Source organism: Thamnophis elegans, chromosome Z, assembly GCF_009769535.1.
Source record: "Thamnophis elegans isolate rThaEle1 chromosome Z, rThaEle1.pri, whole genome shotgun sequence".
Classification (NCBI taxonomy): Eukaryota; Metazoa; Chordata; class Lepidosauria; order Squamata; family Colubridae; genus Thamnophis; species Thamnophis elegans.
The window spans coordinates 55,421,381-55,448,322 of NC_045558.1; positions in this window are offsets into that span (position 1 = coordinate 55,421,381).

Below are 26,942 nucleotides of genomic sequence, written 5' to 3' on the forward strand. Positions count from 1 at the left end.
GATAATCATCTTCCCGAAGCTCTCCTCAAACATGACAGGACACCATCTTGGGCATGCACACAATTTGGCTTTAGATGGAATCAATTCATTTTCTTAATTAAATTTGAGACTTTAATGATAATATATGCTTCCATTTCTTTTTTCTCAACTGATGTACTACTGTACAGGATATTGTTTGTTTAATCGTGTATTTTTCTAACTAAGAAAGAATTGCCTTAGTATATACATTATATTAAGCTTATATTAAACTTTTCCAATCCTCATTCTTTTAATAGTTGCTGGATTTGTGCCTGTTAAATCATAATCCACTATCTTCAAATTAGGAGGCTGCTTTCATGCAACTCACTAAATCTGAACCCACCAAATTATATTATATCTTAAAGTGATGCACATATCTTCAATTTCTTTGTCATTTCCTTCTATGATTAATAGCTCCCAAAGTTTTAATTAAAAAGATCTCACAGAGTATGTCCATTTTTGTCTACAAGAACACTTGCCAGTTTTCTGATTACCTTCCACCTAACCTAAAAACAAGCATTCAATTTAAAGGGATTTATGAAGTAGTGATTAATTAATTACAAGCCATACTTAATTGAAATCCTTAAGACTTATATTAGGCATTGACTTCGGGATTGGGCTTTTAGGTGCAGCAAAAGCAAACACAGAGAATGTCAGTAGAGAAATGGCCTTACATATAACATATGCCCAAGCATGAAGGAAGGAACAGGGCAGAAATATATTTCCTACTTCAGAATGGTCCCTCCTGTCTACTGTCTGTTATACAACCTGTGAGTTTTGTCTCAGGATGAACAGAGTTCAACAGGGATTTATATTTTAAAAAGGAGAGATCCATCAACTGATAACCTGTTAGAACACAACATATTCACAACATGAGGTATAGTTTAACTTGTAAACTTGGGCAGTTGCAGAGAATCATTAAGTAAGATTAAGACTGACTTCTGCCAGTCCCCATTAATAATAAGTGCTAGAATTTACATTTGGGAGTTGATTTTTGAGCTGCTCTGATGTAAATTTGGAAACCTAATCCTTTCTATTTCAATCATGAAATTCTTTCCCATCAAATAACTTGAAATTTAAAGGACCCCATATGACTACAATAGCATTATTATAACGGATCAATATATTGATAAAAATATCTGGGATTCTTAGAGACATATGGGACATTTTAGTTGAAAGCATAAACATAAATTTTTGGAATTCACAATAATTCAAAATAAAAAATTTTCAATATTTACAGATGTACATGGATATACATAAAATAGAGAAGAACATTCCTTGGTAGCATGCTAAACAAACAATCTTGTTTTTTAGATTATTCACAAAGAGCAGATGCAGCAATCTTTTCCCAATCCAGCATTTACCAGCCCGGTTCGAGTATTCTGGCTGGCAGGGACCAGGAGGAGGGTCTTCTCTGAGATGGCTCCTGCATCTTGTAGCCCGATGTGGTTGTGCCAGTTGGCTTGGGGTTCCAGTGGGGAATCAATGCAATGGAGGTGGTTGATTGAGTAATAACAGACCCCACCTCCCACCACTCTGCCCCTGTTCTCCCTGTGTGTTTTTGATTTAATGTTTGTTTTTAAATTTTTATGTTTTAGATTTTTTGTAACTGAAAGTTGCCTAGAGTCATCCTGTATTATCTATAGTTCAATTTCTCTCAAGAAACTTTAGCAGTTTTAGCAATTCTGGGCTGCAAAACTCCAGATTAGGTGGCAGAAAAAGGTTAACTTTTCTGAATCTTTTTTTTTGTCATACAGTCCATTGTTGGTTCTGGAGTTTTGCACCCAAATCTCGTTACCTAAACTTCAGGATCCATCTTTTCCTTCTTCTAGGAAGGGTACTTGAGAGACCGCCTTCTGCCGATTACCTCCCATAGACCCATTAGATCCCACAGATTAGGCCTCCTCTGTATTCCATCTGCCGGCCAATGTTGGCTGGCGACCACCCGGAGGAGGGCCTTCTCTGTGGCTGCTCCGGCCCTTTGGAACGAGCTCCCCGTGGAGATTCGGACCCTCGCCACCCTTCGGGCCTTCCAGACGGCCGTGAAGACCTGGCTGTCTCAGCAAGCCTGGGGTTGAGTCCCTCCCCCCTACTCGAATTTGCTGTGTCTGCTGTGTTTTTAAATCGTCTGTATTGTCTGATTGTTTTGTCTTACTTTTTTGTAATTGTTCCCTTTCCCTTGGCTTTTGTTCAGCTGCCCTGAGTCCCTTCGGGGAATAGGGTGGCCTACAAATCGAATAAATTCCAATTCCAATTCTACTTCTGTATTCTCCAATCATTGGCAGACTGGAAAACTTTCAAATTACAATAATTAAAGATAGTTTTAAACAGAGGACTGTCTTATGGAAAGCAGAATTCATGGCTGCTTATACATATCACATAAAACTCTTAATTTTTTTTATCAACATTCAGTGTGGATCCAAAAGAGTATAGATATTAGAGTTTTATAAATAGGAAAGACCTATTTTTCTCACCAAAAAATGAAAAAAGTGTTAGCTCAATATTGAGAAACTTTGAATTGAATTGAAAGTCAATTATGAAAAGTTAGAAATATAATCAGTTGAAATTGTTACATATTAATAAGAACCTATTACAAGCCAGTTTATTTTTGATGTTGTATGCACACATTACTATTAATGCCTCAGATATAATTTAAAATAACCATATCTAACTGATTTGGTTTACTTAAAAAGATTGGAAAAGAGCAGGAAAAATTAAATTTGTAATATTTAAGGTAACTCAGGCACTGGAAAAGATATTTTTCCTAAAATATCATTTTATTTACAACAGTTTCAGCAAAGCAGCAAAAACTGTTTTATAAATCTGATAGAGATTAGTAAATAATACAAGGATAACTTAGCAATACATTTAAATGAGCAATTTCCAATTTTAATAAAACATAATATTATGCTTTACAATCTTCTCATGGGCAAAGGCATTCCTGATAGTCTCTATCCCTTCCTTTTCTTTCATTTCAACAGTATAACTTTTGATATAGGAGAGTAAAGTCATTTGGTGATTAAACAAATAGAAGTCAGAAAGTTAAATCTGGTTCAAATCCAGCCATTGTTTGGACAACTAGACTTCCAATCCACTTTCTGCCCATCTGGCTGTTAAATGGGGGTTCCCCCCCCCCACCCCACTATCATGGGTTTGACTTGGACGATTAATACCAGATTGCTAGGAAGAAAACTAAAGATCCATAAAATAGTTCCATTTAACAAAGTACTCTGAAACCTTTAATGTATTCATGCATATGTTCAATTGAAATGGCTTGCCCTCAGCCATCACTAGTGTGAACTTTCCTTGCTTTTATAATCACATTTTAATTAATATCACATATATCAATCCTTGCCTATCTAATATTAGCCTTTGGATTTAGCACAGTGACTAGCTGTGGAACATTTACATCTTTCATTTTCCTTAGAAGCACATCCCCAGAGTTCAATATTAAAAACTTTAGGGGAATGCTCTTTTCTCCATCCTACACAACTGATAGGCCATCAGTGGGAGCAAGCAGTGCTGGACTAGGCTAGAACAATTTTTCAATCACAATGATGTCGAATGGGAAGAGACTTGGGTTTGGTGAGGGAGTTGTTGCCAGTTATTCAGTGCTCATGCAATGTCTCTATGCAGAGTGAAGCAGATGCCTTAGGAAATGACAGATGCCACAAAAGGGCTGCAAATGGTTAGTTTTTATTTATCATGATTCTATTTTTAATCGGTAAGACTAGTTGTGGAATTGTTTTCCCCAGGTGCTAAGCAATCCTGGCTGCCTATGGGCATCTTGATGAGGGGCATAAATGCTGTTTTTCCTCAGGGAACAAAATGCCTTGAGGTAGCCTGTCTCTGTGTATGAAGTAAGCATGAAGAAGTCCTCTTCTGTTACTCAGAGCTAACAGTGCCTAGATGCTGGTGGGGTGCTATCAGAGAAATTTATTGCTGATACAGATCTGCCCAACTAGTCATAGTGTTATATATGCAAATGTTCCCTGTTACCAGCTCTCTGATTGGCTGGTCATTTGACAGTTGCTTTGGGCTCGAGTATAAATACCCTGACAGTTGCAGGGACGTTTTGAATCGCAGTAACTCGCAATAAACATCTTACTCTCTGATTCCATGGCTCCTGCGTCTTTCCCTCAACTAATATACAACACATGTCATGTCATATCATGTCATATCTGAGCTGCAAAAAGATAGATAAGCATTAGAGGACAGCACAGAGAGTTTCAATGTTTCAAACAATGTTCTTTCAAAATCTAGTATTTGACACTCTTTCAATGATGCAGTTCTGTGTTGTTGATGTCTGAATATATGACCTAAATATGACCTGAAAATATGAATCTAGGTAGAAATGTAGACATTAAAACCTTAATTTAGCAGCAGTTTGATGTTGAAACCATGTCTGTTGTCAGCCTAACTGACATGTTCTCTACAGCCTGTTATCCACCTCCTGTTTTTAGTTTACCACATGCTTGACATCAATTTGCACTTTTGGATCACACTTTCTGCCTGCCCAGCTCTCAAGACCCCAGGAATGACTTTCACAACTACACTTCAATCCCAATCATCACTGGATGCTTTTAAAATAAACCCGAAACAGATTTTTCTACTCTGTTAGTATTTCTTTTCTTGAGATAAGATTGAGGGGGCAAATTTCAGTGTCCACTTGTGATTATATATAAATAAGGATTTGTTCTTTATTCATTTTAAAGGGGAGCTATGAACCTAGCATTGTATGCAATTGGCTGATACACGGAGGATGCAGAAAGATTGCAGATTCCTCATCTAGAAGACCTCAGAGACAAACAGGTCCAGTTTAGGGGCAAGTCAGGGTTTGAACACATACATAGATCTAGGAGCAAAGATCACTTCTCTCTGTCTTGTCTATAAACTGAATTTCAGCTAGTGCTTCAGTGCCCCCTAGTGCCTTGCTATTGAAACAGCAATGCTGGTTGGCTTAAAGAAGGAACTGTGCTGTTTCACTTTTTTGATAAGCCCCACCACACACACAAACATATGAACACACTTTCTTCAAGAAATTAAATAGCACCTGACATTTCAATATCCTTATGAAGAAAAAACAGTAGCTTTGTTGTGTTTACTCAAAACTCTTAAAGCCTTTTAAGAGATTACCTAACAAGATTATTCCCAAAACCACATTTCAGAAAAATGACAAATGGGATGTTTTAGAAGTGATAGAACTTTCATTAAGAGCCCAATAGAAGGTGGGGTGTTGTTATTTGTTTTTCTGCTTCTGGAACACTGATGGGAGAAACAGATTTCTGCAGGGCATATTGAAAGTGAACTGAAAGGAATCAAATACATCACTCTTCCTCATTAAGTTACTCAGTGATTTCAACTTTCCTCTTTTTTCATTTGCTAAATTATAAATTTCTTCAGCTTCTTTCTCTGTGCAGAACTGTCTGGGTGACAAGTAGAGTACAATAAGTGTCACTACCAACTATACATTGTTTACCAGAGAAAATATTACCTGAATTATATTTTAAATGGTGAATTGTCCATCTTGCAATTTAGGTATCTTACAATTAACATTAACAAGTTTTTTCAACTTTAGCACTAATATTAGTGTTGATGGAAATAGCGCTACACACTGCAGCCAAGGTTCAAAATACATCGGAAAATTTTATTTTGTCTTCATCTTGCAACACACAAATGAGATTCTATCCCACACATACTGTAGGCAGAGATTAAGGATCAAATGGTACTTTTAAGTCAAGCTACATAGTACTCGACGGTGGCCATGTTCTTTTGGCGCCTGAGGCAGAGAATCCCACAGGAATCACTTTCCATAGCATAATAAGCATTTTAAAATAGACTGGGAGGAAATAGAGTATATTATGAATTTTAGTCAGAAATTGGGATGAAAAAGTAAGCAAACTTATTGGTAGCCATTAAGTCTATTGTTTATTCCTACATTTAAAAAACACCCTGACTGCCCTAGTGGAATAAGAGCTCATGATCACTTTCTTACAATAAGAAGTCAATCACACAAAGAATCACATATGAAGCATTTGATACTCTTGTGCAGCACCTCACAATCTCAGCAACATTAAGATTAAGGTGACCAGATTTTAACATTGGTAAAGAAGGACACCATTGACCGGGAGGGGGGGGGGGTTGATTAAAAATGTTTTTTAAAAAATGGGACTTTTTAAAAACGCCACAGGATGCGGGACAAATTGTTAAAAATCGGGACTGTCCCACCAAAAGCGAGACGTCTGGTCACCTTACCCAATGGAGAAGCTCAGATTCACTTAACAGCCATGTTTCTGACTTAACAACCACCATGACTCACTTAACGTGGCAATAAAAGGTCGCAAAATGTGGCAAAATTCATTTAACAAATGTCTCTCTTAGCAACAGAAATTGGGGGATCAATCCTGGTCGTAAGTCAAGGATTACCGGTAGCCAATTGCAAAAAGCAACTTTACTTGAACAGATGAGATTGTGCCCGGATCCCTTTCATGCCAACATCCCATCCTGTCCATGGGGAGAACTCCACAGGCGGACAAAAGCCCCCAATCCCCTCTCAACCTCCAGCTGACTCTGCCATCCGCCATAACCATACATGACATTTAGATGCCCCTCAAAGGCAAAACTCAAGGGGCTGAATTCTACAGGGGGAGGAGTAAAGGGGGGATTTGAGGGGCAGCCCAAAGCACCATCTGTCTAAATTTGCATCAGGCAGTAACATTTTCATAGACCATGATCAGAGGAGCAGCTGATCCTATGGAGAGACTCCTCTTGCATTCAGTCCCAGGCCTACAAGTGGAAGTACCCCTTCCTTCTTTCCTCCTTTCACCTTCCTTCCTTCCTTCCCTCCCTCCCTCCCTCTTTCTTCCTTCTAGCCTTCTTCTCTTTCCATTCTTTCTCCTTCCTTCCTTCCTCTTGCCTATCTACCTTCTGTCTTTCTGATCTTTAGATCTCTCTTCCCCTTCCCTTCCTTCCTCCTTCCATCCTTTCACCAAAAATCAGGATGTTTTATTAGCATCAACATCATTCTGCTGAAAATGCCAGATTCTGTGGTACTTCTGGATGAAACTTAGAAAATTACAGAGACATGAGGAACCATTATATAATTTCACCTGGCAAAACTCTGATTAAAATAATAGCAACAAAATGTAAGGTTTTTTAATTTTAAAACTCTAGCAAAACATAGATTTATTTCCAGTTTAGTTAATTAATGTCATTATAAAAAGGAATGCAATTGATTAAATAAAAATGGCTTTTTCTTTTATTAAGAATACTTATTCTACATTAAACTAGAAAATATTTCATAGGCCCTTCAACAAGTTTGTTACAAGTTTTCAGGAATGCATGCTTTCTTGAAACTGATACTATGTAATGTTAAAAAGCAGATGGCTAACTAAGTACACTAAAAACCATGTTTAATTATTTGCTACTTGAGACCAATAGCAATGATGAAGAAATTTCTACTAGACTGTCATCCTCAGTGACAATATTTTTAGGGCCAAAAAATAAAATTCTGTATATTGGATATGTTATCCATTTCTTAGCCTTCAATCAATCAATATAATTATTTCTATCAAAGAAAGCTTAAAAGTAGTGATTAAACAACAGCACTATAAAGAAAGCATCATTTTTAATGATTTTCTATGAATGTGTGCATAGCATTTTAGCATACTGTTATTAATAAGCTAAAAACACTTAAAACCTGAGCTAAGAATAACCTAAAATAAAGGATAAAATCATGGCATTGTTGAAAGACTATGTCCCTAATGAAAACCAAACAGGAATCTGAAAATATTCTCTGATATCATTTTTCAGTATTGTTGAGAATTATTGTTCATAATTCAGAATCATTGAGAAATATTGTTCATAATTCTCTGGTTTAGTAAAAGTTTACATTTAGAGCCTCAGGTAACACTACTTGTATCCCTTCAAATATTTGAGAATCTCTAGCCTCCGTTAGCACCCCCATTAACTTTCTTTCATTCCAACCTACCCTGCAGGGTGGTTGCTGCAGGGAAAATTAGAAGAGAGTTCAAAGTTCATTGCTTTGAGCTTTTGAATGAAGGGTCGATTAAAGATCAAAGATTAAGTTCATTTCCTCACTAATGAATTATAAGCCTTCAGGGCCATCCACCCAATTTTGAAGAACTATAAACCCATACTCATTACTGATCTTTCAAATTTATTATGGGATGACTCTAGAAGACATTATAAATTACCAGTGGGAAATATACTTAGTTGCATAACTAAATAAAACAATTCTAAACTTAATGTCATGTATTCCAACTCACAGGCATATAATACTGCCGCAAACCTGCTGTTCATGCAATATGTTAAGGCCACCTTACTATATTTGAGTTAAAAATGACCAGTAAGCACCAGCAATCTTTAAAAGAGTTTGCTGCATGCTGCCGCCTTGCCAACCTGGAATTTTCTGTCTTCATAATTTGCTAGAATTCATCAGAGGATTTTATTTCAACAATTCAGAGTTTTGTTCCAATTATACCCACATTTTAATTGCCTGGGAGCTCCCCCACCCCAAATTAAAAACAATATACAAACACATTTAACAGTTGGGGACAGGAAGGAAGAAATGCTTTGCGGGCATAAGCCCGGACACCATCACGGGAGAAAGAAGGAAGATGAGGGCAAGAGCCAAGCCCTTCTTCTTCTAACAAAGCAGCTGCAACTTGTGAAAGCTTAGGGTAGGCTTCATCGCAATGTACTCATTTCCCACAGCCACAACCTTGGCTTGGAAGTCCTCCACCAGGTCCTCTTCCAGCTCACCTCCCTCTCCAATATTAAAAAGTCCCTTCAGTTCCGATGCGAGCAACCCACTCAGTGTCCCTGGCCTGCGCTAGGAAATAATAGCCCCTGAGATCCCATCTGCTGCAACATCGCTTCCGCCTTCTGCCACGTCACAAACAACTCCCCCAAGCAAAGCCGTCTACATCATCAACGTGTGATGGACGCCAAGCTACACGGTGATGCCTCCAAGTCCAATGGAAAGCCGTCAAGTGATATAGATATAGGGCAAACAGCGTTCGTCTCCGTTTGCGATTAGCTGGAGGGGGTTTCATTCACGATTCCATGGCCATTCTGCAGAGTACAGAGACTGCAGTCCGTGTCCAGAAAACGAGACTGTGCGGCAGTGGGAAACTGCTGCGCAATGTTTACGTGCCATGTATTTACTTGCTAAAATTTACTTGCCAAAAATCGGGACTTTTTTACAACGCCACAGGACGCAGGACAAATTATTAAAAAGCGTGACTGTCCCACCAAAAGCGGGACGTCTGGTCACCTTAGTTAAGATATGCAGACTTTAACTCCCAGAATTCCTTCAACTAGTTGTAGATTTTAGAATTGAAGTCCATAACTTTCAAAGTTGTCAAGGATGTTTTAGTGATTATTGAAAGGAGGAGGAAGATGGAGCTGGGGAGCCTTGTGCTCCCTAGGTTTCAGTCTTTTTTTTTTAAATTAAGAAGAAAAAAATAAACCAAATATAACTTTTCTCCCTTCCCAAGTTCTATATATTCTTCATTAGTAACATAATGACACCAGTCCACCCTAACATTATAAAAAATAATATCAATTAAGCCACACATCTTAAATAATCAGGCCCTGAGCAAGAGGGAGAACATATTCTGGAGAAAGGGCAGTCAGACTCAACATATTTCAGCAGATAGTGTCATCTGGCATAGTTTCAAGTAGTAGCAGATGGTTTCTCAATTTCCCCAGTCCCAAACTATACGATGCTTATAACGATGGTTCATGTACTTATTTCAGAATAGAACCTGTCAGGAAAATGACATAGTGATCATGTCACAAGTTTACCACATGCAAGAACTGTGATGTTGCATTTCTTTTTTTTTATTTGATCATTACTCCAAAGTAGTTAGGTGATATATTTCATTTCTTCACAGACAGTTCAGAAAACTGTCAAGAATGGTCTTGAACAAGATTACAGAAATTCAGGATTCTCTGCTCATTTAAAAGAACTAAGCTTGATGAAGAAGCTGCTAGATGAGCCCAGTCATCTTGGCTAAGGACCAAGATTTAGTAATATCCCCAGACTATAACCATAATGGCTATATAATTTATGCATATTTAAAATTAATAATTAGTTTCCCAAACCAGGCATAAAATCATATTCATCACCCAAGCACAAAAATTAGAAATTGCACCATAATTATAAGCTCCCATTTTCTGCAAGAAATAAATAAAAGGCTATCACAATTATGGCTAAAAGCTGCTGTTACAGGGACCAAATCATACTGTATTTTTCTGCATAATTCCATATTCTGAGAAATAGGATGAAAATTTATCAACAGCTTACTCACCTGCATGGTTTTGTCTTGAGATTTATTTCCTTCTTTTAAAACATTTTAATGTAAATAGGTAGGTTTAGGAACAATTCCTTCAATGTTTAAAATGTTAGTTATAACTATATTCCCAAACTCGGAAATTAACTATTTTGAATATACCAAAGCATGAGGGATTGCCAAAAGAATTATTTTGAGAAATTGAAAAAGTGACATTAAATCCAATATTAAATATTATATTTTAGATTAGATATGCTATTTATCTGTTTTTAAAAGGGTCTCCATTAATCAGAGAATGAAGCAATCTCCCTCCCCCCTCTATTTTTTGTCACAATATTTACAAACCAGAGTAATATCATCAAGTAGTGTTATTTTTCTATTTAATAATTTTAAAATATGTCTGTAAATTATTTATTTCTATATAACATTTAATATATGACATCTGTGATATATTTGCAAGTTCAATAACTTAAAATTCTTTCGTTATATTTAGATTTTTCTTTTGCTCATTGTTTGTTTTCTGTATTTCATTTTTTGTTTACCTTTATAATTTGATCTTTTGTAATCTTGTAACAGAATAAAATAAAAGAATTTTTTTTGGGGGGGAAATAACAGAAAAAGGACAACAGGCAGCATAACCACATGCACATATTTGTGTATTATATGAATCCAAAGAATCTGTTGATTCAATAATAATTAAGCATTTTAAGTAGTTCCAATAAAAAAGTAGCACACTGCAGGCAGTTGCATGGTCAGACCATCAGTACAAATCTTTAAACAATCAATGCTGAGATGAGTTCCAAGTGCCATATTGAAACAGATATAATAATTAGATTTAGGTTTTTTTTATTTAAAAGAAGGAGCTGAATGATCTTTTTTTCATCCCAGGTACTACACTTCTACCTTCCAGAACCATTTTGCATCTTTACATTGTAAACAAGGTATTTACAGTATGCTGGCTGCCTGCAGTTCAGCAATTTGAATTTTACCAGGCTCAAGGTTGATTCAGCCTTTCATCCTTCCGAGGTCAGTAAAATGAGGACCCAGATTGTTGGGGGCAATACGCTGACTCTGTAAACCACTTAGAGGGGGCTATAAAGCACTGTGAAGCTAAGTGCTATTGCTGTTCACATATAGTTTCATATACCAAAGTCCGCTGGCACTTTAATCTTATTTCAGTATATGAAAAGCCTCTAAAATGTGGGGGATGCACAATGCACAATTGGCAGGAGGATAGGGACCATCACTTGACTTTAACCTCTGAGAGCCCTGAGGTCCCTCAACAAACATGTGTGCTAAAAATTTAGAATTCTTTTCACTATAATAAAATTACGTTTCTACTATTGCACTGAAAAGTTTGTTGACCAAAGTTGTCAACATCGACATGGATTCTTGCTGCTTATGTTGTGATCTCTGAATGAAATGCAACCAGTTAATGTAACGGTCACATCACATATATAAAGTTTTATCTTGAGAGGGCGGGGCTGAAGCCATGACGAGACAACGTGCGATCTCAAAGGTCTGAGATCGCAGTCAACACTTTTATTACTGGGGGGGTCCTAATGAACCTAAATCATCCCGAAGAGATGGTGGAAAGGGAAAGTGTTTCCAACTGGTGAGAAACTTTTATTGTTTTTAAAAAATGGACTGCCTATAAAACCTAAAAACCAACTTAAATCAAAGAATAGAATAACTTAGCGGAGAATTTGATCTTTGTAATGGTTCTGGACAGTGGTTATCTTACTTTTTAAAAGCTATTTACTGCCTGGTTGTTTGGCTTAAGATCTGATAAGATTCCACAGCTATCCCTTTGAAGTTTGTTTTCACTTATAGAGAGCTTGTGAATGTATGTTTTAATCTTGCTGACCTTCTAAGAAAAAAATAACTGCGTAGGAATATGGCATTTTTGAATTTGCAAGGAATATTTTCAGAACTGCAAAAATTATTAAATACAGAGGGAAAAATTGAGAGAAAATTGGAATATTTGGAGCATTTAACAATAAAATATGATGAAAAAACTGAGGATGTTTTTCAAATACAAAATAAGGAGATTGAAATTCAAAAAACTGAAATGGAAGACGAATATAAAGAGATTAAACCTGTTGATATTCATGGCAATTGATTTATTTCTGAAAAAAGAAAGAATGGAATATTGAAAGAGGAATTAAATGGAGAGAAAATTTATTTCAAAGGACAGGGCATAGAAAAAGAAGAAAACATTAAAGAATTTATGGACTATGAAATACTATTTGCAAAATATTTGATAACACTGCTGATAATTAAAGACAAGCTGAACAAGGAAACAGAAAGAGGGCGTCAAGACTACATGAGAGATATTACAAGCAAGGAGTTGCTAAGAGGAGTCCATACAGATTTGATCAAGAGGATGTTTGGAGGACTGGATCCACAAACGGCAGAAGACATTAAATTGTTTTGCTATTGGAAAGATACAGGTTGATAAATGGAAGAGTATAATTTAAAACTAGCTACACTTAGTTAAATTTAGTGACAATAGGTATAGTTAAATAAAAATTGATAATTAGTAATGTATACAATGTGTCAATGCTGCTTCACTTATTAACCAATAAAGAAACCACTCAACTCCATTTTGCAGAATTAAGAGTACTTTTACTGATTATAAGTAATGAGAAGCTAAGCAAAGCTGGATCTGAGCAAAAGCGCGCGAAAGCATTAGATATCAATACATGACCCATTCCCCTCTCCTTGGATAACCCCGTCCATAGTCCAATCCAATATCTCCACAGCTGTCAGGTGGGAGATATCTTCAAAAATCATCATCAGGTTGGTATGCCGGACAATTGGCCTTGGGGGTAAACTCCCCTCCTTGCCACATGCGCAGAAGATGATGAGAACAACTCCCAATTAACAGTCCTCCTGTACAGATTATTTCCCTCACCCAAAAACCATGCTCTCCCTCCCTCTTTCAATGGCAGCCGAAAAGCAGGCAGCAAAACAGAGGCTGACACAATGTCTAGTGTTATGATAAGTAATAATTAGATATGAACATTGAATGTTACCTGTGAAGGGAAGGCTAGAAATCCTTTTGGACTATATATAAAGGTTATTAATAACAATAACAATAAAAAGAACAAAATTAGACACAGCTAAGTTTTAATTATTAGGGGGGAAATGTTATGATATAGGATATAGTTAAATAAAGAAAGGATAATGATAATAAATTATATACAGGTATGGGTATAATATAAGGGTATTGGATGTAAAGGGTAAACAGGGATTTGGAAAAGAGAATTAGAAAATTTTAATATTAAAAATTATGGATGTTTAGCTAGAATAGGATATGAGGATTTAATGTTAATGGAGGATTTTATAAATAAGTAAATGAAATGCCAGTATGTGGTTATGTATTAAATCTTGGTATATTTTATGATGAAGGACGTTTAAATAATCATAGTCAAATAAAAGTGGAGGTATGATGATGGTAATATAATAAATATCCGAGTTAAGATATTATTAATATGAATTATATTTGATGACGGTGGAAGAGATGCACAAAAGCCTTTTGTAACCAACTGATACACTTTCTACAGTATGTAAAGAAGGAGGATTTGTATGTTTGTTTGGAAAATAAATATATATTTTTAAAAAATAAAGTTTTATCTTCATTGTTTTTCCTTTCCTAAGGATTCACTATTTGCTTTCCTTCTGATTTGTGGCCTTGCTTAAAATACATCTGATTTGATTCATGCAATTGGGGATCATGTGTTCCCAAAGCATGCTTTCATCTGTCTGCAACCCCATTTTCACCTGGGAAGTGGATAGCATTACACAAGTTAGCAAGATGATTTATACTTTATTCCAGTATACATCCATTTATTCTTATTTCCACAAGATTGGGAAATGTGCCAACAAAGGAGTCTGCACCTGTGCTTTTAATATCATCTTAATCTTTAGAAATCAATAGGAATTCTTCCTGCCAGAGGAATAAACAAATGCATCTGATAATACTACCATGAAAAGTACTGTTTCATACAATGGAAATACAATTAATAAAGTATTTGAGAATGTATGGCCACTGCAAGTAGGCATGGTCAAATGATTATTAGCTATTGTTCAAAAAACAATTAGGAACAAAAAAATAGCACTTCAAAAAATGAGAAATATATTTGAAACAAGCTGTTAAAAATTGCTAAATTGTGGTTAATTTGTCACACTCATTTGTTTTATTCTCTAAGCAGGATCCATAAAGAATTTTATTACTATATTGCACAACAGAAACCATGAAAAGCAAAGAAATAATATAGACTGATAATATTGAGTTGGTAAAAAATACAAGTTTGTTGGGTTTTTCCCCTCTCCGGCCATATGGAGGCAAGGACTCATGGAAGAGCTGGTATCTTATACACTATCCACTTATCTTACAAAATGTCTTTGTTAAGATTTACTTCTGAATTTGTTTGTACAAGATTCTACAAACATTAGTTTTGCAATTTTTTTCTCTTCTTTTATCTCTTAAATGATTTACAATTAACATATCTCTTCAATCAACATGATTATACAAGACTAGTCATTTCAATTTCTCTCATCTTCCATCCTCACAAACTATCTAGAGAAACACTGTATATACCTAAATACCACATGCTATTCATTTCTTGGATAAATGCTGTAATATAGACTTCAGAGAAAGAAATAAGGAATAAGTAAGATTAAACCAAAGAAATTATAGCAATGTGATAAAGAAGAAAAAAGAGAAAAATAGCTAAAACTATTTTATACAAACATCATTTATTATATATCTCTTCATCTTTCTAGACTTACAAACCAGCATATTCATACACCACTTCATATATTTCTTTTTCTTCTTCAAATTTCTCACTTCACTTTTCGAGAATCTCATCAGCTCCATAGGGCAGCTCAGTCTTCTCAGTCTTCCTCTTGACCCATCCCTTTCAATTTAATACTCATTCATTTTCTCTGTATGGTTAAATAATGTACTTCTTCAAACACATCAGAGACAAATATCTTTGTCTTAATATATTAATTTTCAGATCAGTTTTCTTCACTGCATCATTCATTGCATATCATTTCAATTTTCAGCCAACAAGAAAGCAATCTTTGCTTTTAAAAATATATATACATTCATGCTCATAACCAGCGCAAAGGCATTATTTATATATTTCTCCATAAACACATTATGGATCATCATATCCTTGCCATAACACTTACTCAGTTTTGAATCATTTGCTAAACAGTCCACAGCATACTATCCTTTATTATTGTAATGGTAACAATGGCTTTAGCACATTTTGGCCAGAATATCTCAACCAAAGCCCACATATACTCCAAACATGTTCACACTATTTTGTGAATGCTAGGCTCCTTACTCTAAAGACTACTTTATAATCCAGCATAACCTGGTCCACATCGCACCAAACAAGAGGTACAAGGAACATGCTCAGAATACCAAAAGCAAATACCATATTTTTCAGAATCTCTAGTTAAATTACAAATTATTTTTTGTATAACTTTATTAAGACAACTCCTGATTGTTACCACTTTGTCTGATACAGAGTTTTCAGAAACTGAAAAAACTTGCAGATACTAGCTTGCAGAAATGTGTAAACTAGAGATTCTAAATTATTTGCCAATTGTGTAGGCAAAATGGTATTCTTATTTTCATTTTTAGCACCCTGTGCGATTGTGGATATAATAGCAATGCAGAATGAATGGCTGGAATTATCTGGGGTCCTTTAAACTGGGAAGATTTTTTTTCTTTTTACGTAACAAGCAGAATACTGTTTCCCATCTGAAAACAGCAGAAAACTGGTATCTGATTTTTGCAAGTTGGAAGGAATTCCAGAAATTGCTTATATGAAAACTCAAGGACATGGCCCAAGAATTGTGATTTGCCCATCTCTGTAGTATTGCAACATAGGACCATGCACTTTTAAAAGGATTTGGGGAAAAAAATATTTTGGACCTTACACAAATGCAAAAACTTTCTGCTGCTTATTAAAGCAACCTAACTTTTTTGAGCCTCTGCACAAGCCTGAAAGATGCCACTGCTTTAAGGCAGCAACCCCCCAACGTTGTGAACACCAGGGGGACCTTATCCATGAGCTGGAGGGGACATGGTTTTGCATGCTGCCTGCATATTGTGGATCAAGCTTCACTTGTTTGCGCATCCTAGTTGCTGGCATGCTGCGGACTGATGCGGGGTGCGTGTGGACCCCTGTTTTAAGGGATTACTTATTAAAGTTCATACAACTCTTAAAGCAGCTGCATCATTTTTCAGATTCCCTGCCTTAATGAAAGAATAACAGACTGATGCCCTATGACGTGTGCAAGGTCTCAAGCATTTCTCTCAAGGTATTTTTTTGCTTCTGTCGATACTATCAATATCACCAACATCCTAGGACTGATTTTATCTTTGCTCAGCCTAAAAACCAGCGAGACCATGAATTCCACTCCTATCTTTGGCATAAGACCCAGCTGTGTCACTTTGGGCCAGTCATTCTCTCAGCCCAACCCACTACTTAAGGCTGTTGTTGTGGGGAAAACAAGAGAATGAGAGGTAGGAGTATTATATAGGCTTGCCACCTTGAGTTATTTATAAAATATAGTGAAGGAAGAATTTAAAAAATGTTCCACGGTTTTCAAACGGAGCAAAATTTCTGGGTTAGAGAGTGGACTGTAAAAGAGCAAATCAAAATCCTCAGTAGAACACAGAATTCATTGAATCATTTTATGTCAGTCATTTGCTTTCAGTGATGTGGATGAAATAAGGCAGTATAATTTACTGTATGCACTTTCAGTTCCTTAAAGATATGATATAAAGGTAAGAAAACAGATGGACAAAATGAATATTTAATTTAAATTAACAAATGTTTTAAACATTAAAATTTCAGCAAATTCTAGTTTGTTCTCACAAACTGTCTTACCTCAAGCTGATTTTAAATTGTATGTCCTGTTTTTAGGTTGTTTTGCCAAGTAAAAACAAGCTAGTTTATCAATCACAAGCAATCTAACATTAACCCTAGAATCTAAAACAATTACTTAAACAAGGAATGTCTGGTTTTTAGTACCCAAAATATAAATTCCCGCTTTGGTATCCCTCAATTTGCTTGCAGTGATGGGAATGATAGAAAAACTGTTCTAAAGAGTGACAATAAGGTTAATTCTTCGCAGTAGCTTATTTAAAAATGTGAGTTTCTCAAAAAAAAAACCCTTACCTTTTAATATTATTTTTCTGAAAATGTACCTCATAAAAAAAACTTTAAAGCGAGGTTGTTCAGCTGAGTTTGTATGGTTAGATTCAGCTAGGGTTTCAATGTGCAAACTGCATTATATGGTTTAATTGTATGTCAATTTTGGTTCTTGCACATCGATAGAAAAATAATATGACTCACAGCATGAAATCTATAACAAATATAATTTAAATAAGACCACTCTGATTTTTGCTTGCTTCCTTGTTTAATCTACCATGCCTAAAAACTATAGATTAATCCTTTGTTTAGATAGATAATATTTTCACAGAAAAAAAATCATGAAATCAAAGCATAATCTAACTGCATGTTTTACACCAAAGTTAATCTGAAATTAACAATGATCAATCAGTTGTAGAAAAACTGGATATGAGGCTAAATTTAATCCAAGGAATACAGATTTCTAAAAGGAATCTCTGCTTTTATAGGAAGCCCATATTCTCTGAGCCAATTTCTTTTTTATTATTAATTCATGATGCTAGAAATTCCAAATGGAAAAGAACCACTTGAGTGAAAGAAAAATACGACTTCAACTACTTACTTCCAATATTAAAAAACACCCCTTATATCAAGCATTATATTTATAAAGTTTTAGTAAGTATTTAATAATACTTTAAAAGCTACTATCATCCAATGGCAATTTATTGAATTAGGTAATTTGAAAACAATAGTTCATTTTCATAGCAAAGGTCAATGTGGACACAAAAGTTCACATTACCAAAAGACTGACTTAGTACTATTATACCGGGTCAGTGGTGGGATACAACCGTACCGGTGCCTGCTGGGAGCACCAGGTACCATTCCAGTACGGTGCTCCAGAGGGCCCACATGCCTGCTCGCTGTCCTTACCTGCATTTGAGCCGATCGGGGCTTCCGCGCATGTGCACGTAGCATATGGCGCCTGTGTGACGCTCTGCCAAGCGCTGGAGCATTGCGAGCGGTAAGTGTATGCTGCGCGCATGCTGCGCATGTGCATGTGGTGGACACCCAGCCCACATTGCACCATACCGGTTGCAATGGGATCTGGAACCCACCACTGTGCCGGATTGAATTACTATGTCTCATCCCATGCCTTTCAAGTTAAGAACACAGTGTATCTTCAATTGCTTATCCCTTTAGAAGAGAAATCAACTGATACAAGCTCAAACAACGCTAGGCTTTTTTCTTCTACTGTGGTGTCTGATTCACTTTCACAGCCTTAGTGCATCATCCAGCTGCGTCTCCTAATAATTTTTCTTCCAATAGTTTCTCAGTTTGGAATTATTTTAAACTTTTTTTAACATGACAATGATTTTTATTATACTCCTTACCTGTCCTCTTTTTACAGACCACAAATGAATGTTAGCTAAGGTAATATCAGGAGTATGATTTTAAACATTCACCAAACAGGGACAGTCATTTTAAATAAAACATACAAATTTAGCTTTTTTTTAAAAAAAAACCTAATATGGTCCTTGAAATTTCTTGTGCCATGCAATATGAGGTGCACTTGCAATAGTTTCCCAGTCCTTGCTACCTTTCATCTGGAGTACAGGTAGTCCTTGACTTAAAACTGATCACTTAGCAACTGTTCAAAAGTTATGACCTATCTGAAAAAGGAGACTTATGACCTGGATCTGAAGTTCTGACACCAGCCCCCCCCCCCCCCTTATGTAACATGTCCACACCATGGTGCTTGGCGTTACAGCCACATTTATGGCCGTTTGCAGCATCCTGCGGTCTCATGATCTCATTTTACCAGACATTTCTAGTTTTCAGCAAATGTGTACCATTAATGAACCACTGCTTATATTCATTACCAGCACATTCACTTAATGACCATTGCAAAAAAGATCATAAAATTGAGTCAGTCATATGACTGATACCACTGTTGCAACTTATCACCCTAATGCATAGGCTTCCTTATAATCATAAGTCAAGTATTACCTGCACTATAAATAACATGATAAGAACATAACTTGTTCTTGAGAATGTTCAAAAGCTACAGCTGATGGAAATTCAGCTACTTGCCTGCTAATTGGTAATAGCAGATACAGAGATGCTTACATATTTGTTTAGAAACTAACTGACTATCAATTGATTTCCTGGTTCAGGATGCTGAGCTCTAAATCTCCATTTGCCTTGGAACTTAGGTACTCCACATACTTGTAGAATTGGCCTTCCTAATACAAAATACCAGAACAGTGAGTAGACTTTTTTGTTATGGTGCCTTGTGTAAAAGGTTGCCCCAAAGTAAAATGGACCTCTCCTTTTTAAGATTCAGTGACAAGGCTGTACACACAATAAGGTCCAAACCTCTAAATTGTCACTGGGATGGAAGCTCTGCCTGATTTTTATGTGCATCATATATGCATCTATTACGGCTGTTATCTTGACTTTTTGGACCATCCTGGTCCATGTCTTGCATGTGTTGCCGTGGATGTGCCCATGGAAATCACCACAAAGGACACATAATTTCTGATTTTTTAAACCTCTGGCTTTTTGGGAGGTGAGGGAAGTCTTTTCTTTTTTCCCATGACTACACTAGCATAAATTGATATAAGGTAGCAACTACAAAGTCATATGAATGCAAAACAATAATTGGAATGCAAAATGTAGCAAAGAACAGCACCATGATGCCTCTGAAGTAAAAGCCTATAGAGTACATTCTACCATATGACAGAATGTGCAAAGTAGTGTGTTTGTTTGTTTTGTATGTTGCCCATCTCACCAAGAGGCAACTCTAGGTGGATTACAACCACATAAAAACATCAAGATAAAACATTAAAATATTAAAGTAATAAATATTAACACCAGAATTGATTAAAAATAATTAAAGGTGGGAAAAGAAGAGAACAAGATGTACATGGGGAAGAAGTGGAATCTTATCTCAGTCTTATCTCACCTCCATTGGGATCCCAGGCCAGATGGCAGAGCTAGGTCTTCAGGCGCTTTTGAGTGAGTGCAGATCTCACCTTGAGGAGTGCACTATGTTCCAAAGGGCAAGGAACCAAAACGGAAAATGCTTAACTCTACCAGCCAGAATTTATTGACTTATGAGGTCCTCTCCTGGCAGCACAGTGGCATGGAACAAGGCCATAGGGGAGAGATAGTTCCTCAGTTAACTTCGACACATGCCTAAAGGGTTTTATAGATGACAATCAATATCTTGTATTGTACCCAGAAGCAAACTGGCAAGCATTGCAGCTGGTGCAACAGTAGTGAAATATAGTCTACCCTAAGGGTCCCAAAAACTCTATGTGTGACTGCAGTTTCCAAATACTCTTCAAGAGCAGTTCCATGTATAGTGCCTATAAACTTTTCTTATACATTGAGCCAATTCACCTTAGTTCGGAAGTAATATCTGATAAACTACGCCCTTCTTAGAAGTTCAGGATTTCAGCCTTAGCTTTGGATTGTGATGTGGGCTTCCTAGGCTGCTAACTCCATGTTTACTATCTTTCTACTGATTACATTAGAGATACCAATTGTAGCTTGGGAGTGGAATGCAACGTGCTCAGCATGCAAAAGATTCAACTTTTCATCTTTGATATCTTCAGTAGAAAAGGGATTAGGAAACAGGTCTAAAAGAAGGCTGAGTGGAGCCCAGAAGGCTGCTGCTATCCAGAGTAAACATCAGCCAGCAAAAAGCAGTCTGGTCTGAAATAAAGCAATTTCTTCCAGAAGAAATATCTGAAGTTTTGTACAGCATTGTTGGTTGAACAAATGCTAGGTTTTTACCTTACTCAGTTTATTTTCTTCCTTAAGTTGATGGGGTGTACGGTGCAGCAATTCAGCAATTATCTATTTTAAACCTAAGGACTATAACAGCCATTTTATTGACTCTGTCCAGTAAAATAGCAATGGCTTTCTACATGATCAGTTTTTAATAATATAAAGAAACATCAAGCCCCAAATATTTCATTCTGTTCATGATTTTGGATTGAAAACAAGAATATTATGCCTCAATGCCTCTATATACCAGTGCCAATCCATATGTTGAAAAGAAGTAGCAAAGTGGAACCAGTTGCAGCAACAAGCATAGTTTGGGTTTATCCCCGGAGCTTTAAAAAGAATATCATAATTAATATTCAGAACTCTTTTCTTAGAATGTCAGCGTTTACTTTCTTGCTATAAAAGATGAAGATACAGTAACATTCATTAAGTTTCTAAATAAAGGAATTTTGGAGCAAATATTGAATGTAGAATGAATGAATGAATGAATGAATGAATGAATGAATGAATGAATGTATGTATGTATGTATGTATGTATGTATGTATGTTATAATTGTGCTGATAAATAAATAAAGGGAGACTAGTATAGATAGTATAGCACAATTATAACAAATGTAACAAAAAGGCAACAGTAAAAAAATATTGGGTTTCTGTCTGGACGGTCTCTTGTGATGAGCCGAAGGACAGAGAATGGAAGTGTGATCTTCCTCCCATATTTGGGCATACCAGGGGTTGTGACTTTAAATATATATATATTTGCTTCTGCCCATTCCATCAGCATACATATGTATGTATGTATATATATATGTGTGTGTGTGTGTGTGTGTGTGTGTGTGTACACACACACATACATATACATACATACATACATAGACACACACACACATATACATATTCAGTCTACATTCTATCTATCTATCTATCTATCTATCTACATACATACATACATACATACATACATACATACATACATACATACAGTATAAACACACATAATATAAACACAGACACATACATACACATGCGTACATATACATTCTCAAAAGTCAGTGGAATTAAGTCTATTTAAAACTGACTCCACCTGTACAGAATTCTCTCCAGCTGGTATCTCTTAAGTCAAAGACTCAGCTGTCAGCATTTGTTTAATGTTTGAATGCCAAGAGGGTGCCCACTTGGGCATAGATCTCTGCCCTACTAATGATGAATGCTTAAGTAAAGTGACCCAATTTACAGGGTAAGCCTATGCATCTATCTATTCAGCAATTTGTTTTACTCCATCCAATGACATGTATTCCAGGTATGTGTGTGAACTTGCAACCTTACCTAAACAATTTTATATAGATGAAATTTTAATGCATGAAATGAAATGACATACAAAAGATTTTTTTTGCCATATATGACCATCTTCACACCTAAATAAATATGCAAGTGTTTATTCTCTGAACAACTACCCCCAATTACCCTCACAATTCACTGCATGATATCAAATCAATCCATAGATTTCTGCAAAACCTTTACAGTCTATCTATAGTCCTTTCTCTAGTTTTTTTGCTTCTGCCCATTCCATCAGCATGTTTAGTGGACAATGGCATCCCTTATACTACTCTATAGCTATATATTTTGCATATAATTCATTTTATATTCAAGTTAGGGTTTTAAATTGAGCAAATGTTCACCTCCATGTTCTGCAATGAAACAAATATGTACAGATTAATATTTGGGAGATTTGAAAGGCAAACCCTGACATTTAGCGTTTAACCTTTGAGCCCTATGCTTTCATCAATATGTAGGAAATAATCTTGAGAATCTTTAAATCTACCAAGGTGTACAATTTGCCCATTGGGGAGCCCTACAGATTCAGCAGGGATTATTTTTGAGGAAAGATGCTTAGAGTTATACTGTTCTTGAAATCTCTCATTCATCATGCAAGAGAGACATTGAAATGAAAATCAAACATCTTAGCCAATCAAGCTTTTTACATAAATAGTCAAAAAAGCTAAATTAAACTACACCTGTATGTGGGGAGAGAACTCTTACACAAATTGTCACTGCATTTATTCCCAAAGAATTTAACTCAGGTTAAAAAAAGAAGATACATATTCATCTCTTTTTTTAAAATGATGTCACCTATTAATTCTACTAAACTCCAAACTGTATTTTACTAATGTTTTGCCATCAGCACTGTTTGTATCTTTACTATATCTCACATTTCCTTAAAAAGATCTATGGACAATTTTATATTTTCCTGTAATTATTAAACAAATACAATATTTTCTATTGTCTGTTACTGCCTAGATTGCATTGGAATATTTTATGTTAAATACAAGAGGAACTGGAAATTACATTTGGGGATGGACTATCATCTGGCCCTTTACAGGAACTACATCTATCAATCAGACAATGGTGAAGTATTTTCCACTTTGTCCACACAACTCTTTTCAGATGTTCCTGGCTTGGTGTCCAGAGACATCACTTTTGGCTCCAGTGTCATCATTCCCAGTCAATCAACTGTTGGAAATTGGAGAAATAACACCTAAAGTTTGAGAAAGGTGGCTTTCTGATAAGCATCTGATGTGATGGACGGAGAAGGTTATAGTATTATCACAATATTATAATTCTCCCATTTAAGGCCATTCACAACATTCTTTACAAGTAGATGGAAAATGTAAGAATGAGCAAACTGTTCATCTTTACACAATGATTTACAAATGCTTATTTCTGTCTTCTGAAATTAAATCTCAAATATAGGCCATGTAAAGCATCCCAAAACAAGACAGGCAAGTAGGTGGAAACTATCTTGTTCTGTTGTGAGAAGACATGTATATTGGAGTTCAAATTACATAGTGTGTTCTAAATAACAAACTGGGATTCCCTCAGTCTCTAGGCATTGTCACATACATCTGCACAAATATTGATCCTATCCAAACAATGACTGGTATTCCCTGGTCTGCCACATTAGTTTAATGTGAGGTGGATATGAGGTCTGAAGGATCAGATGCAATAATTGCCACTGAACAGAGCACAGCTCAAGGGAATAAAATTTGGGGATTTAAGCAGTTGCATCCATGGTATAGTCAGCATTTTAAGAGATGCTTTCTCTCTAAAAGTAAGTCTGGGAATTAGATCGTCCATGAAAGGAGAAAAAGACTTGAGGGCAGGTTGACTTAGAAATAGAGAAATCACAAAATGGTTTTTTTTTTACAAAAAAAAAAAAAACTTTTCCAAGTCAAAATCCTTCAATAAAAATACTCCATAATTGCTTTAAACCCTTTTTTTATATCATCACCTTCATCAATGGAAACCCAAAGGTTTAGATATAGCACTCATTTCTCAATTGGGGGCATCGGGACAAAGAGTTGCCTCCTGTAATCACTGGAAACTAATACTGCAAAGGTATCCCGGGTTATCTGTGCTCGGGACAGTGGGAAACTTGCCTATTATCACTGTTTGCAATCCGGGGAAATAGACCAAGGATTGCAGATAGACTTAGTCAATGTGTGAAATTGATTAAATTTAGAAAAGACCGTGGAAATCAACGGGAGAGATTTCCCGTTTGGCTAATTTAACACACTGATTCTAAATATACTCGCGATCTGGGTCCTACCCAATAAAGGCTGCCCGATCTTTAATCAGAGAAAAGAGACCAAACCTGAGATCCAAGCATCCTTCTAAATTACCGGCACACAATTTCTCCGAAAAAAGTTAGCAAACACGCCCTCTGTAATGCAGAACCAAGCAGCTTCGGGAGATCCGGGAAGCACATTGCTCCCTTACCTGCGCAACCCGCTCTATATAGAAGCAAAGGTTCAATAGTACACCGTGTCTTTCTGGACGGCGATCAAACGGGAACCTCCAGGACTCCTGAAAATCTCCCTTTCAGCAAAGGCGTTGTGCGGTGGAGGGGAACTGCTGCCAGAGAAGGGAGTTTCATGCCTCCGGAAAGCCGGGCTCCATCCTCCAATCGTCGCCCTCAGAAGAGTGGGAGAATCGGGCAACCACCACCGCTTTAGGCACGCTTCCCCCTCTTTCTGAAGGAGCGGGCGGGCACCCAGCCTCAGAAGGAGCAGAAGCTAGGCAGCGGGCGGGGAAAGGGGGAAGCTCTACTCGCGCGCCCCCTGGAGGATCCAGGCAATTACAACAAATACCCGCCCCCGCGCCTTTCCCTTCCGACCCTGAATTTTTTTTACTTTTTCGTTGTTGGAAAGCCGGGGAATTGAACGATCCCCCCTGGGATCATTTCATTACAAAATAGATGCTTACTCCCTCGCTCAAGCTCTTTCCTCCAGGTGTTAAAATGTTCAGTGTATTGCAACAGAGAGCTGGCCAAACGAGCAACAAGGGGATAAAAATGGGATTAGGAACTGAAATAAAGCTTGAGTTTTCTGTGCAGAGTGTTTCCTCACCCTATATTACTGTATGGTTATTTGAGTGAATCACACTTTCATCAGTTTAGGATTCTATAGGAGGACACAATTGCCAAAAAAAATGTAGACTCAAATTTTCACAATCTGGTGTTCTCCAAATGTTTACTACTACAATGCTTATCTTTCCCTTCCAACTGCTGGATGATGGAGCTTGTAGTTTATTTAATATGTTCACTAAAGGTAGCAAAAAATTGTGATGTGTTCAATTTCTTTATCTGTGTCTTGCATATAGCAGAAGCATGAGAATTACTTAATAGGGAAACTTCACTTCCAGTCCTCTGAATAAAACAAGTCAGTGAAATGTTTCAAAAGTTCCAGAGAGGTTTTTTTAACTCTACCACATTAGACAAAAGAATATGATACAAACATCTCACTTTCTCTCTTGTAATTAGATACAGGCTGCTGATTATACTTTAACCTATTGCACATCACCTAAATAAGAGCCAGTTTGGTACAGTGGTTAAGGCATCAGGCTAAAGAACTAAGATATCATGACTTCTAGTTCTGCCACAGACATAAAAACCAATTGAATGACTTTGGAGCAGCACCTCTCTCTTAACCCTAAGAAGCAAACAATGGCAAATCACTTCTAAAATCTTGCCCAGAAAACTGCAGCGACTTGTCCAAGTAGTTGATAAGAGTTAAAACTGACTGAGGGCTCCTTTGACATACTGGTTAAGGAACTGAATTAGAAACCAGTACACCATGAGTTCTAGTCCCAGCTTGGATACAAAAGCAACTGCCAGTCTCTAGTCCCAGGAAGAAGACAATGGTAAACTACCTCCAAAATCCTGCCAAAAAATTTGCAATGACTGAAGGGCACAGAAAAATCTTTATCTTGATATCTCAAAATTACTGATGTAGCGGGGTCTAACAGGGGTCAGAGGTATAAAATTATTCAACTTTTCACACTCTGTCAGATGGGTCCTTTCCTAAAAGTGGTTTCGTTGCAGACAATAAACTTTTTTTTAGAAGCCTGTATTGGTATGGAAGATAATCCTCTCTTCATGAAGAATAGATTCCTCACTACAAATATATTTTTCCTTAGGAATACTCAATTTCCATGACCGGAAAAAAATAAACCAGGATTCATTTAAACTCCATTGAAATAAACCTAATTGAGTACTCTGGATGGAAAATTGACAACTGGACAAACATTAATTGGCATGGATCAGAATTTTTTTTAGAAAAACAAAAGCATAATTTAAAAGGAATTGTCGTCA